Source organism: Callospermophilus lateralis, chromosome 8 (assembly GCF_048772815.1).
Source record: "Callospermophilus lateralis isolate mCalLat2 chromosome 8, mCalLat2.hap1, whole genome shotgun sequence".
NCBI lineage: Eukaryota > Metazoa > Chordata > Mammalia > Rodentia > Sciuridae > Callospermophilus > Callospermophilus lateralis.
The window spans coordinates 30,779,786-30,795,803 of NC_135312.1; the positions used below are offsets into that span (position 1 = coordinate 30,779,786).

At 37.9% G+C, this 16,018-nt stretch overlaps 1 pseudogene; it reads left to right on the plus strand.

Annotated features, from left to right (window-relative positions):
* The first annotated feature begins 7,431 nt into the window (after positions 1 to 7,431).
* On the plus strand, positions 7,432 to 7,876 carry LOC143405627 (large ribosomal subunit protein eL32 pseudogene; annotated as a pseudogene).
* Positions 7,877 to 16,018: the final 8,142 nt, after the last annotated feature.

Here is a 16,018-nt window from a genome sequence, read left to right on the forward strand (position 1 = left end):
GAATGTGGCTCAAGTGGTAGCGCGCTCGCCTGGCATGTGTGAGGCACTGGGTTCCATCCTCAGCACCACATAAAAATAGAATAAAGACATTGTGTCCACCTAAAAAACTAAAAATTAAATATTAAAAAAAAGACTAGGGAAAAAAAAAAAAAAAGACTAGGAATAGAATAGTGAGTGGACAGAAGCAGTTCCTAACACCTAGGTATTCATAACATAAGGACAGACTCTTTCAAGTAATATAATAATTTATTTATTTTCCACATTTTTAATTTTAGCATTATAGTTGTACATAATGATGGGATTTGTTACATATAATATATACATACACTATAAATCATATTTGGCCAATATCACTCCCCAACACTTCCCCCTAATAATTATTTTTATTTATAATTAAGATAATTGTAACAAAAGTGAGGAGCAAGATTCTCTGAAAGTTAGCCAAAGTCTGAGTTTTAGGTTTCCATTGAGTGGGGCAGGGGGAGAATGTCTGCATTGGAGGAGTAATTCAACTTGAAAGGGAAAAAAGAATAACCTAGTAGGGGGAAAATTAGAGCCAAAGCTCTGAGGTGGGAAGATACTTGTTAACTTCAAAGAACCAAAAAAAAAAAAGAAAAGAAAAAGCGATGTAGCTAGCATATCATAAAAGTGGTGAAAAGGTCCAACAGAGTAGCTTTGCCTGTTCTGAAACTTCATGTCAATGAAATTTAGAGTATACAACACATACTTTTGTAGGCTTCTTTAATTCAGTATAACATTTTAAAATTTCATCCATTGCCATTTCCTGCACTTATGGGTGCCAGTTTGTTGCTAAATGTTATTCCATTGTAAGGATATACCACAATTTATGTATTCATTCACGTGTCAACAGTCACCCACTGATTTGGCTTATTTCCAGGTTTTGATCACTGTGAATAGTGAATAGCACTGCTGTGAGTATTCTTGTATAAGAGATGTGAGAGATTTTCACCCTTCCTTCCTTCCTTCCTTCTTTTGTCCATCTGTCCATACTCTTTCTCTCCTTTCTTTCTTTCTTTTGTATGGTTCTGTGGATAGAACCAAGCATCTCCAGCATGCTAAGTGAGTGCTACCACTGAGCCCTAAAGATAGTTTTTTGTTTGTTTGTTTTTGAGATGTGGGTATTGGTGTGTTGCCAAAGTTGGGCACAAAATCCTGGGCTCAAGCAATATTCTTGCCATAGCTTCCAAGTAGCTGGGACTATAGGTGAGCATTACTGCTTGGCTTAAGATGTGAGATTTTTAGTCCTCTGTTTCTCCCACTTCACAAAGTGTAAAACCAAGAATATGCTCTTTGTCACACTGCAGCTTTAATAAAGCTACTAAAAACAGTTTGATACCTCCCTGATCCTTTTGCTGACCTCATGAAGGCACTTGGGCTCTAGTAACTACAGATAAGAACTGGGCCAGGTAATTCAACACAGACACAGCAGCAGCCTGGTTGGCCTGAGTTCCATCTGATATATGAACCATACTTTGAGGTGGAGGATATCAAGGGAGGAGAGGGCCCTTGCTGATACTTGAGGGTGAGGAACCAATCTTGTATCTAACCTCATGTATAATCAGGAATCTGTAACTACAAAAGGAACTCTCTATCCCTTCTACTTGGGAGGATCCACTTTCTCTTTCCTACGTCCCTAGAAGGACTAACCTGAAAGCAGAGATCTGCAACTCTAGCTTGAATACATAAGCCTTGGCACTTTTAGTGTATGTGTGTATTCAACAGAAGCTGAGTAGGTCCCAGCATTATAACTCCTATGCGGAGCTTGTTATGGAGTGTCAACCGCAACTCCCAGATGCGTCTCTGTCTGATGACTCCAGTTTGAGTCACTTTAACTTGAAGTACTACATTCTTTTTAGGCTTCAGTGAATTTTTCATATTTCTATATATTAGCAAAGACAGTTATTTTGAAGCCTCCTTCCTTCCTTCCTTTCTTCCTTCCTTCCTTCCATCTTACTTCCTTTCTTACCCCCTTTGAAAAGAGGCATTTGTAATAGGAATTTTCTTTCCAGGGAGGCCTTTTCGTATTTTATTTTATTTTTGTTTCTTCTCTATTTCTTCTTTATTTTTTTCATTTTTTCCCCTTTAGCTCAAAGTCAACTACCCCTTCCAGCTCTCTAAAGAATTCATTCTCTTCACACACCAAACTAGTGCTTCCTATCCCATCCTCTTCCCTAACTGTTCCCCAGATTTCTCTTAAATGGATCCTTCTAAGCTACTGACATGGTTTTTCCTCTCAGCCTTTCCTTCTTGGTCTCTAAATATCACACTTACATACTATAGTAAGCAGTGAGGGCTCCTTTTTTTTGGTGATGTAATGAACTGGAAAAAAACAAAACAGAACAAAACAAAAGCCTCCCTACAGAACACCTACAGAGTGGAAGTGTAGCTCAGGGGTAGAGGGCTTGCCTAACATGCACAAGGCTGTGAGTACATCCCCAGCACCACAATAAATAAATAAACAAGTGCAGAGCCAAAATAGCAAGAAAGGAGGTATAATCGACTGTTTTTAAAATAAATGTATAAATAAATAAATATTTATTTATTTATTTATTTATTTATTTATTTATTTATTTTAGTTGTAGTTGGGCACAATACCTTTATTTTATTTATTTATTTATTTTTATGTGGTGCTAAGGATTGAACCCAGGGCTTCTCATATGCTAGGTGAGCACTCTACTGCTGAGCCACAAACCCAGCCCATAATAGACTGCCTAATGATCACAAATACCTCCTGACACAATATATACACCCCTTTGCAATGCAATTTTGCTACTGATCATTTTATTTCAGAACAAGACCTGGAATCTTACCTGAAGAAGTTCAAGTGAGTTGCATACAGTAGCAGGCAGTAGTTCCTTGGAAGGGATTGAAAAAGGGAAATGGGGACACTCTTAAGGGAGAAAGAGAGAGAGTGGGTCCTCCCAGATAGGAACAGTGTGCCCCTCCTGTCCTCCAGTTTTATTGGGGGGTCCCTGGAAATTGTCCAGAGAATCTCACCCAGGTCCTCCTTTCGATTTTTGACAGATAGCTGATTTGCATCAGACATTTAAGTCCCCACTGCATATGGTCTTATCCCATGGAAGGGAAATTTTATCATTATAATGACTTGCTAAAGAACTAAAGGCAAGGGGCTGGGCTTGTAGATCAGTGGTAGAGTACTCACCTTGCATGTGGAAGGCACTGGGTTCGATCCTTAGCACCACATAAAAATGAAATAAAGGCATTGTATCCTATCCATATACAACTAGAAAACAATTAAAATGGAAAAAAAAAAAAAAAAGAACTAAAGGCAACTCTGGGTCACCTTGGCCCAGACTAACTGATTTTATTTGGAACTTGTTCTTACAGATTTTAAGGTTGGGGGCTTTGTGTTCTAATTATTCTGTCTCCCTGAGTCCTAGAATCTGGTGTGTATAAAGGTCACAAAATCCCCCCTTCAGGGTAATTGCCAGGGAGAAGTTTTTGGACCAGTATTTTTCCTGCAGATAACAGGCTATCTGCTGAGGAATGTAGCATATCCTATTGACTTAAACCGGGACACACCAGAATGGCCTCAGGTAATTTACTTTTTAAAGCAAGTGGGGGCCAGCATAGTAGGACCAGTCTATAGAATTATCCCCTTAACCTCCTGATCCTACTGCTCCTGTCTGTATGCTATCTTGCACTTTCAAGATAAGGAAACTACCCCCTCAACCTTTATTTACTTTTGGTGCTGGGAATTGAACCCAAGGTCTTATGCAAGCCAGGTAAGCGCTCTACCACTGAGCCTATCCCTAGCCCCCACCTTTCTGTCTTTAACCTACTTTTTTTAGAACCCTTCTAGACCTTGCCCTTGCTTTCTGACATGCTATGGTGTAGTATGTTTAATTCTGATGCTAATTATCTCTAGTTAGTGTTAGAATCCACAGGTTAAAGACCACAGTCTCCTATGACACTGACTCCACTTTAGATGCCAACCAGAAGTGGAGTACCCAAGACATCTACACTTCTGATCAACTCGCTACAAATTTGGGAAGGGTGGGTGTTCCATTATACTTCTCAGGTCTAGGAATTCATCAGCATGTCTCACAGAACTCAGGAAAGTGTTATACTTACAATAGCAGTTTTGTTATAAAGTATACTTATCAGAACCAGCTAAATGAAGAGACTCAAAGCGTGAGGTCTAAAAGGGTTCTAAAACCAAAGCTTCTGTGTTTTCTCTCCCCTCTCCATATACTCTTTATTTTTTATTTCTTCAGTACTGGGAATAGAACTTAGGGGCACTCTATTACTGAGCTACATCCTCAGCCTTTTTTATTTTTTATTTGGAGACGGAGTCTTGCTAAGTTGCCCAGGCTGGCCTAGAACTTGTGATTTTCTGCCTCAATTCCCTAAGTTACTGGATTCCACCCCAGCACTGAAAAAAGAAAAAGAAAAAGAAGAGAACATTAGCAGAGCATATATCTGATAAAGACCTTATATCTTTTTTTTAAGAGAGAGAGAGAATATTTTAATATTTATTTTTTAGTTTTCGGTGGACACAACATCTTTATTTTTATGTGGTGTTGAACCCAGCGCCCCACATGCCAGGCGAGCGCGCTACCACTTGAGCCACATCCCCAGCCCAAGAACTTATATCTTTTTATATTTAAATAACTCATAACAATAAAAGGAAGACAACACTATAATAAAGACAGAAGATTTGAACAGACAGGTCATAAAAGAAGCTATATGAATAGCCAAAAAAGACTTTGAAAGATGCTACTATTATTAGTTATTAGAAAAAAAGTAAATTAACAGTACAACAACAATCCAAGGAAGTGGCTCAGGCCTGTGATGGAAATACTCTATATCTGAATTATTATGATGGTTACATTACTACTTTTGTTGATGAAAACTCATAGAATTGTACACTTCAAATTAGTGAATCTTTTTTTTTTTTTTTTTTTTTTTTTTGTACCAGGCATTGGACCCAGGGGTCCAATCTGAGCTAGATCCCGGCCCTTTTTTGTATTTTATTTAGAGACTCACTGAGTTGCTTAGGGCCTCACTAAGTTGCTGAGGCTGGCTTTGAACTCAGGAACCTCCTGCCTCAGCCTCTTGAGCAGCTGGGGTTGCAGGTATGCACCACAGCTCCTGGCTAAATTAGTGAATCTTCTTGTATGTAAATTATACCTCAGTAAAACTGGTGAAAAGAAAAGTGGCCTGTTTTAAGTATGCTCCTGTCAAACACAAAGACTTCTCTGGAGGTATATACCTTTAACTGAGCCTTCACAAAATTCCCAAAGACAAAGCCCAGCTGAACATAAGATCTCCATAAAAAATTTTTTAAACAGAGAGAAATTAATTCTGGTCCAGCAGTGCACACATGTAGTCCCTGCTGTTCAGGAGGTTGAGGCAGAAAGATCAGAGCTGTGGGGTACAACCCCGTGGTAGTATGCTTACCCAGCATGCACAAGGCCCTTGGTTTAATCCCCAGTGCTGGGGGGAAGAAAAGTGGACAAAACACACACGTGCGCATGCGCACACGCATACACACGCAAACAGAGAGCTTAGAAAACAACACCTAAATACATATATACATGCATGCGTGCAAAGAAAAAAAATTATATACTGGGCATGGTGGCACACACCTGTAATCCCAGTGATTTGGGAGGCTGAGGCAGGAAGATATCAAGTTCAAGTTTAGCCTTAGCAACTTAGTAATATCCTGTCTCAAAATAAAACAGGTGGGGCTGTACTCAGTGATAGAGTGCTCCTGAGTTCAACCCCAGTACCAAAAAGAAAAAAAAAATCACAAATAGAATTTCTAGAAAAGAAAAATGTAGTCATTGAAATTTTAAGAACTATGAACAGATTTAACAGCTGATGAAAATAGCTGAAGAGAGTATTAAGGAAGTGCATAAATCATTTAGGGAAAATACATAGAATATACAAAACTAAAGATAAGAAAAATGTAAAAAGACATGGAGAAATTTTTAGAATAAGGAAAAATCTAATTTTTTTAAAAAATATATTTTTTTAAGGTTGGGGGGCTGTAGCTTAGTGGCAGAGCGCTTGCCTATCCTCAGCCCACATTAAAAAAAAATTTTTTTTTTTAGTTGTCAAGGATGTTTATTTCATTTATTTATTTTTATGTGGTGCTGAGAATTGAACTCAGTGCCTCACACATGCTAGGCAAATGCTCTACCAATGACCCACAACCCCAGTCCTAATAAAGTTCTAACAGTGGTTCAAAAGTAAAGAACTGGGGCTGGGGATGTGGCTCAAGCGGTTGCGCGCTTGCTTGGCATGCGTGTGCACCACATACAAACAAAGATGTTGTGTCCGCCGAAAACTAAAAAAATAAATAAATGTTAAAAAATTCTCCCTCTCTCTCTCTCACACACTCTCTCTTTAAAAAAAAAAAAAAAAGTAAAGAATTCAGAAAAGTTAAATATTCAAAGAAACAATGGCTAAGAATTTTCTAGAATCAATGGATGACAGTGAACAAAGCCTCCTAAATACTCAACAGAATATATTTTCTATTCCAACAGATGTGAAGTAAGTCTTATTGTACAACTTCAAATAAATACCACCCTTACATTTTATTAGTGCTCTGATAAACACTGTTAAGTGAAGCAAATTTGTATGCTCTCTCAAAATGATCACACTTTTTAAACTCAAAAAGAAAAAAAAAATTTTTTGTCACCACTCCCCAGACTTAATACTTCACTCATTAACAAAGATAAATAATACAAGAAGAGATGTGGTAGTGGAAGTAGCAGTTTGTAAATGTAATCAGTTTTAAATTAGTGTTCTTTTTGTGAACTCTTGACTTTGTGCATGCTGTTCCCTCTGCCTGAAATAAAATGAGCAATTGCACAGGTCACTTTTTTTTTTAAGTATTCAAATCATATAACTGGAAATTCTTTTTAAAAAATATTTATTTTTTAGTTTTAGGTGGACACAGTATCTTTATTTTATTTTTATGTGGTGCTGAGAAACAAACCCAGTGCCTCATGCATGCTAGGTGAGCGCGCTACCACTTGAGCCACATCCCCAGTCCCCTGGAAATTCTATTTGTTATAAGGGATGGTTTTTTTGTCCCAAGACTTTCTCTACTCATGATGATTCAATAAATCCATGGGTTGACTTAGGCCTGAGAACCATTGCCTTTAAGAAACCAGGTAGCCTGTTCCATTTGTTCTTTATGGATTGTTGGGTTTCCCCTGGAGGGTTCCTGACCAAACAGCCTTGGAGGCTAAAGCTTCAATGTCCTCCCTTAAAGCTGTGACATGATGCTTATTTGTCAGGAGAGGAAAAGGAAGAGGTAAAACTGAGAAGACTTTCCCAAAGAAGAAATACTTGAACTAGATCTTAAATAGACTTTGCCAGACAGACAAGGGAGTAAATGGTATTTAAAACAGAGAAAGCTGCATGAATAAACATATGGTTGCCCTCAGACCTCTAGTGAAGCCCAAAACTATTAAAAAGAGGACCAAGAAGTTCATGAAGCACCAGTCAGACCAATATATCAAAATAAAGCATATCAGACAGAAACACAGAGGTATTGACAACAGGGTGTGGAGAAGATCCAAGGGCCAGATCTTGATGCCAAGCATTGGTAAAGGGATATGGGAGCAACCAGAAAACAAAGCACACGCTCCCCAGTGACTTCTGGAATTTACTGGTCCACAATATCAAGGAGCTGGAAGTGCTAATGTGCAAATCTAACTGTGCTGAGATTGCTCACAATCTTTCCTCCAAGAACCACAAAGCCAGCATGGAAGGAGCAGTCAGCCCAGTGGGCCTTAGAGTCACCAATTCCAACATAAGGCTGTGTACACATTTTGTTGTGCTTAAATGTATTGAAAAAAGAAAAAATTCAAGGTAATTTCTATGTGCTTGAATTTATAATGTATAGACACCCAAGAGATACTAAAAAAATTTTTTTAGTTGTAGATGCACACAATACCTTTATTTTATTTATTTATTTATTTAAAGAGACAGTGAGAATTTTTTAATATTTATTTTTTAGTTTTCAGCAGGCAAAACATCTTTGTTTATGTGTGGTGCTGAGGATTGAACCCGGGCCGTACGCATGCCAGGTGAGTGCGCTACCACTTGAGCCACATCCCCAGCCCTTATATATTTATTTTCATGTGGTGCTAAGGATCAAACCCAGTACCTCACACATATTAAGCAGGTGCTCTACCACTGAGCCATAATCCTGGCCCGAGATATTAAAATTTTAAATAATTATATACTAAACATATTTTAAAAACCAAAATTAATTTCTCCATCTTCTGGCCAACAAGCACTTTTGCCAGGTGCAGTGGTGCACGCCTGTAATCCCAGCAGCTCAGGAGGATGAGACAGGAGGAGTTCAAAGCCAGCCTTCGCAAAAGTGAGGTGTTAAGCAACTCAGTGAGACCCTTTTTGTAAATAAAATACAAAATAGGGCTGGGAATGTGGCTCAGTGGTTGAGTGCCCCTGCATTCAATCCCTGGTACTCCCCCCTTCAAAAAAGCACTTTAGTCCCTATTTTGCCTTTACCTTATGGTCTGTTGTAATTCAATAAGTACATTTAAGTTTATATACTGAATAGGAACATGGATAGTGTTTTATTTAATCTTTTTGTCCTCTGAGCACCTGAAGTTACATGATGGCACACAACAGATATAAAACTTATTTTTCAAAAAAGTGAAAATCATAAACTTATAAATTGATCCATGTTTTCACTGGTTCTCCATCATCCTGCCATATTTTAAGGCCTCTTGATATCTTTAAACATCAGTTTACCTCTTTTTTAAGGTTTTTGGGTCCAAGAGAAAAGAGCATCTCTAAGGGTCTGGAATACCCATTTCACACCAGTCTTGTTATGTCACCACTAATAATTTTTAAGAATAAAGTTGGTATAAAGAAGAAAGGAAAAGAAGGTCCAGAAAAATCCTTGCAGATCATTTAATGTGGTAACTGCTACAGAGTACAGAAAAGTCATTTGATGTCAGGGAAACCTACACATGAACTAAGTCTAACATGAACTCTTCATGTCCTTTGTACGTGATGTAGTATATTTTATATCATATCATATTGTATTGTACAAGTTTATAAATTGCCTAATTAGAATATGAATGCTTCAGAATAGAGGTAGCATTATTGGCAGTTTGTATTGCCCACATTTGGCATATGGTATTGCCCAATAAATGTTATTGGAGGGAGAACAAGAAAGCAAAGAGAGGCTGTGGGTGTAGCTCAGTGGCAGAGCACTTGATTAGCATGTGGGAAGCCCTGGGTTTGAACCCCAGCACTACTCACACACAAAAAAAGCAAATAAAGTGACAAGGAGAGAACATGAAAGTAATTGTGCCTTGCACATAACAAGGGAAATGACATAAGAAGGGAAACAAATATGCAGAAAGAAGATTAAAGGAAGAGAAGTAAAAGCAAGAGGCATTAATTTGGATTACTTTTGGCTTGACTAACAGAAATAACAAACAAAACAACGGGTTATAGAACAACATTTATTTTTATCTTACATAAAAGAAACCTGGCAGGGCACAGTGGTGCATACCTGTAATCCTAGTGAGTTGGGATGCTGAGGCAGGAGAATTGCATGTTTGAGGCCAGTCTCAGCAATTTAGCAAGATCCTCAGCAACTTAGCGAAAGCCATCTAAAAATATAAAATAAAAAAACAGGAGTTGTGGTAACTAGCCCCTGGGTTCAATCCCTAATACTGACACCCCATGCCCCCCAAAAATGATGTTTTTTTTTTTTTTTAATCTGATGAATCCAATATGGCTGCTTGACCTCCAGACATCATGTTCCCATTCTAGCCTACAGAAAGGACAAAGTGTCCTTCTGTCAAGATGCTTTCTGAATATTGTACACATTACTTCTCATTATAACTCACTGTCCAGAATTTAAACATACCACATTTAATTACAACTGGAAGGGTAGCTAAAAAATGTCATCTTTATTCTGGGTGGCCTCGTGTCCAGATGAAAATCAGAAATGTTATTTTATTTTTGTTTGTTTTTGAGACAGGGTCTCACTAAGTTGCTTAAGCTGGTCTTGAATTCCTGGGTTCAAGTAATCTTCCTGCCTTAACCCTGGAACTGCAGGTAGGTGCATGTTGCTGGCATAAGTTTTTTGTTGATTTTGTTTTTGTGGTACCAGGGATTGAATCCAGGTAACTCTGCCACAAAGCAACCTTACCACCCTTTATATTTTTATTTTGAGACAGGGTCATGTTTAAGTTGCCCAGTCTGGCCCCTTGAATTTTTGATCGTCCTACCTCTACCTCCCAAGTAGCTGGGATTACAGACATGTGCCATCAAGCCCAGCCTGCCCCCCTTTTTTGAAAATAACATGATGTTCTTTCTTCTAGGACTTTGATAAATAGGAGAACAAGATTTTTTTTCATAAATATTTGTTTGCTGTATAATATTCTATAGTGTCAATTTACTGTAACAATAAGACAATTACTTAGAGCACAGGTCAGTTCTTTATAAGCACCATTTAATTCATTCCTTAGCACTCCCAGGAACTGGTGTTTTACAGATGAGGAAATTGACCTCAGGGAAGTCTGAAAACTTATTTGCCTGACGTTTCAGAGCTGATAAGCAGAAAGATCAGATGTCTTCAGAATCTGTTCTTCCCACCAAACCCAATGATTCTAAAACCTAGCTATAGAAGAATCCCTTTTTCTCTGTCTCTCCACAGAAAACATAATTTAGTAGGTCAAGAATGAGACACACAACAACAGCAAAACAAGGACTCAGAAATCTCTATTTTTATTAAAGTTTCTCAAGAGATTCTGATGATTGGCTATATTTGGTAAAGAAAGTACAATATTAGGGGCTGGGGCTTAGTGGTAGAATACTTGCCTGGCACGTGTGAGGCACGTGTGAGGGTTTGATCCTTAGCATCACATAAAAATAAATAAATAAAATAAAGGTATTGTATCCATTTAATAAAAAAAATAAAGAAAGTACTACATTACCTCATTTTAATATCCTTGTGCTTCTTTTTTATGATATATTTGGATGATCTTTACATTTTGTTGTTATAAATATGATTTCAATATAGGTTTATATAAAGCTTTGCCTGTATTTAGTATTTTTTTTTTTTAATATAAGACAAGTCTCAAAAGAGTAATTAGTGAATCAAGAGTTAAAAACAAAAACAAATCCAATTTAAAAATGGAAAATGAGGGCTGGGGTGTAGCTCAGTGGTAGAGTGCTTGCCTAGCATGTGTGAGGCACTGGGTTTGATTCTCAGCACTGCATATAAATAAATAAAATAAAGGTCCATCAAAACTTAAAAAAAAAATTCTTAAAAAATGGAAAATGAGGGGGCTGGGGATATAGCTCAGATGGTAGAGTGCTTGCCTTGCATACACAAAGCCCTGGGTTCAATCCCCAGCACCAAAAAAAAAAAAAAAAAAAAAAAAGATGGAAAATGAGTAGGAGCTGGGGATGTAGCTCAGTGGTACAGCATTGTCTGTATGCCCTGGATTTTCCACAGAAGAAGGAAGAAGGCAAAGGAAGAGGAGGAGGAGAAAAGGTAAAAATATTTTTCACCAAGGAAAATACACAAAAGATATGCTAATGAGTATATGAAAAGATGTTCAATTTCACTAGCCATTAGCAAAATGCAAATGAAGCCCATGAAGAAATTTCGCTTTTTACCTCTTAGAACAGCTAAAACCAACAGTGACATACAAAATGCTGGTGAGGATATGGAGAAACTGGGTTGCTCATACATTGCTTGTGGGAATGTACAATGGTACAATCATTCCAAGAAAAAGTCTGACAGTTTCTTAAGAACCTAAACATACATTAGTCATACAACATACAATCCAACATTTGCACTCCCAGACATTTATCCCAGAGGAATAAAAATTGATGTTCACATATAAACTGTATATGAATGCTTACAGTGGATTTATCTGAAGTAGACTTAACCTTGAAACAATCAAAAACATCCCTTAATAGGTGAATGATTAAATAAAATAGTGTATCTAAACCATGGACTACTCAGTATTAAAAAGAAACTATTGATTGTTACATGCAATAACTCGAATGGATCTCAAGGGTATTATGCTGAGAGAGAAAGCCAATCTCAAAAGAGTACATGCTGCATGATTTCATTTTTATGATTTTGACAAAATTATAGAGACACAAAATAGCTTAGTGGTTGCCAGAGATTATAGGGAATATACATGTGATTATAAAGGGGGTAGCACAAAAGAGATCTTTGTGTAATGGAATATTTTTCTGTCTTGATTGCAGTGATGGTTGAACAAATTTATGTATGTGATAAAATGGCATAGTACTAGAACTTTAAACATATATTATACAAAAGCCAGTTTTCTGATTTTGATATTATGTTATGGTTACAGAAAAATGTAATTGTTGGAAGAAACTAGATGAAGGGTGCAACAGGATCTCTGTACTATCTTTGCAATTATGGTGTCACCATAATTATTTAAAAATAAAAATAAAAAAGTTTTAAAAACTAGGAGGTGGGTATGATGGCATATGTCTATGACCCCAGTTACTCAGTAGGCTAAGGTGAGAGGATCACCACTTGAGTCCAGGGGTTCAAGGCCAACCTGGACAACATAGCAAGATTCCAACTCAAAAAAAAAAAAAAAGTTTATACTGACTCATAAGAAGCAAGTCGCATACACACACAGACACACACATATACATATAAGCATATATTTATATAATGACTTTTAAAATTTATTTACTTATTTATTTACTTATTTATTCATTAATTGTGGTGCTGGGGTTCAAACCCAGGGCCAGATGCATGCCAGGGAAGTGCTCTACCACTGAACCTAACTCTAGCCCTATGTAAAATTTTAAAACAAAAACCCATAGTAGGGGCTGGGTTTGTGGCTCAGTGGTACACTGCTCGCCTAGCATGTGTGAGGCACTGGGTTTGATCATCAGAACCATATAAAAATAAATAAATAAAATAAATTTATGAATAAATAAAATGAAGGCATTGTATCCATCTACAACTAAAAAAAGTTTTTTTTTTTTTTAAAAAAAACCATAGTATATATTGTTAGGGTTACAAAATTTACTTTAGATTGAACCAAATGAAATTTTCATATAGTTTAAAATAATCAAATCATTAAGACTTTGTGTAGTCTAATGATAAGGTTCAAAAACAGCAAGGATCATAATGATATACATCAATTTTAGGAGAGTGAACTACCTCAGGGAAAGGGAGAAAAGATGGTAATTAGACTTCTGGTAGACTCATCACAGAAAACATATATAGAAAAATTGAGAAGTTTGTTTGCACAGGATAGTAGAGATCAAAGTTGGCAGATAGGAAATGGAGTTGGGATTTTTCGCTTTTTTATTTCCGTACTGGGGATTGAAAACCAGTGGTACTGTACCACTGAGCTACATACCCCCCAACTCCCAACTCTTTAAATTATTTTTATTTTGTGAAAGGGTCTAAGTTTCTAAAGCTGGCATTAAATGCAGTCCTCTTACCTCAGTCTCCCAAGCAGTGGGGATTATAGGCATGCACTGCCACACCCAGCTGCATTTGCTTTTAATGTTGGGAAAGACTATATCCTATTTGAAAAATGAAGAAAAGATACAGTAAAGAGAAATTGAAAATCCATGAAACATGGGAACTAGTCCAAATGTAAGGTAAGGAATCATCGAGCAGGAATAGGCAAACTGAAAAGATTGTTGATTATGGTTAATGAATAGTGAAAGACTGAATATACAAATGGACATTGGCCAAACCATGCATGACAATGGAACTCTGACACACAATTTGAAGCAATGGGCCCAGAACAAACAGGACTTGGTCAATACTGCCAGTCCCCCCACCTTTTGTTTTGTCCCTTCATTCCAATTTAGGACAAGAGAAAGCCAAATATGCTAAGTCAATATGATGAGATGTCCCACTTCTAGAAAGACTATGTCCAGCTTTTTCATACCCTGAATGTGAATTCCAATCAGATCCTACCTGAAAAAAAATTCCTTCAAAGGTTTTTTGTTTTTGTTTTGTTTGGTTGTTGTTTTATCTTTCTTTTTCTTTTTTCTTTCTTTTCTTTTTCTTTTGGCAAGTACTAGGATTGAACTCACAGGCTCTCATATGTTAGGCAAGCACTCTACCACGGAGCCACATTCCTAGCCCTTTTTATTTTGAGACATAGTATGGTAAATTGCCCAGGCTGGCCTCAAACTTGTGATCCTCTTGTCTTAGTCTCCTGAGCAGCTGGGATTACAGGTGTGCGCCACCACACCTGGCTGGGTTTTTTTTTTTTTTTTTTTTTTTTTAATCTTTTCCTCTACACTGCTTTCTGCTTGTCTTTGAGTTTCTGCCAATGGCAAGTGATGGTGACTGACTCCCTTGCTAGAACAAGCTCTGTGTAATAGCCTGTGTCGTTCCAAGTAAATAGCTTCATTTATTTCCAGAGTAGACGGCTAGATTCATGCTTTTGAAGATAAAGTATGTGAGCTTTCCATTACTGGGACAAAAATCTCTGAGAAAAACAACTTAGAGGAGCGAAGGTTTATTTTGGCTCATAGTCTAAGAGGTTTTAGTCTATGGTGAGTAGCTCCACTGCTTTGGTGCTGAGGTGAGGCAAAATATCATGGCAAAAGAGTGTGGCAGAGGAAAGCTGTTGACCCTGTGGCATTTAAGGGGAGAGACGGGGAGAGGGAGAGGGAGAGAGAGCGAGAAAGAATGAGAGAGAGAGAGAAGATCCAGAGGCAGGATGTAGTTCCCCAGGGAACTCCCCTCACAAGGGCCTGCTTCCTTCAACTTGGTCTCACCTCCTATGGTATTTATCATCTCCCAGTATGCTATCAAATTATTAATCCACTGGTGTGGTCAAAGCCCCCATGATCCAATCACTGCCCCAAAGACCCACCTCTGAACATTGCTGCACTGGGGACCAAGCCTTCAATACAGGAGCCTTTGGGGGACATTTCAGATCCAAACCATATCACCTAGGCATGACTTTCTGAGAACATGCAGAGGTGAAGTGATGAAATCTGTTTGAAAATGAAAAAGTCAAGAACCCCAGAGGACAAGTTTTGGATGGACTGTCTTTATATATGTGGAAATCCAAAAATTTGGCTGGATTTATGGGAGACAACCAAACAAAAGGGCTAAATTCTTTAACAAATGAGGAAAAGGGGCAGGAATAGCAGCAATGAATGGCAGTGGTAGGGGAAGATTAGTACTGACTTTCTTCTATTCTTCTAAGATAGTACTTTAAGTCTTCCCATAAATATGGGCACATAAAGCCAGGCACAGTGGCATGAGCCTGTAATCCCAGTGACTCAGGAGGCTGAAGCAGGAGGATCACTGACAATTTAGTGAGACCCTGTCTCAAAATAAAAAATAAAAAGGGCCAGGATGTAACTCAGAGGCAGAATGCGCCCCACCCCCCCATATTCAATCCCTAGTGCTGCAGGAGAAAATGAAATGTCTTCCCATAAATGATACCACAAACCTGGTGTAGTGGCATGAGCCTGGAATCACAGTGGCTCAGGAACCTGAGGCAGGAGAATTACAAGTTCCAGGCTAGTCTCAGCAATCTAACAAGACCTTGTTTTAATATTAAAAAAAAAAAAAAAAAAAAGAAAAAAGAGGATTGGGGCGTAACTCAGTGGTAGAATACCCTGGGTTCCATACCCAGTATTGCAAAAAATAAATAAATAAGTAAAAAGGAACACCACAGGCTGAGGATGGAGAATGATAAAGAGTACTGGTCTCTGTCCTAATTGTTACGGGGGGCGGGGGGGGGGGAGGAGGAGGCAGATGTAAGAACAAATGTGTAGCATTCTGTGAAAATTGTCACAATCAAAAAGGAATTACCTACGTCAATGCTACCAAAAAAAAAAAAAAAAAAAAAAGCCAGAAGGTTATTATAAAGGAAGGGTTCTTAACACAGATTGCCTAACACAAAAGACTCTGCCAGAAACACACGTTTGCACAGAGACTACTGCAACCTTACACAAAAAGTGTTTCTCCAAGGAC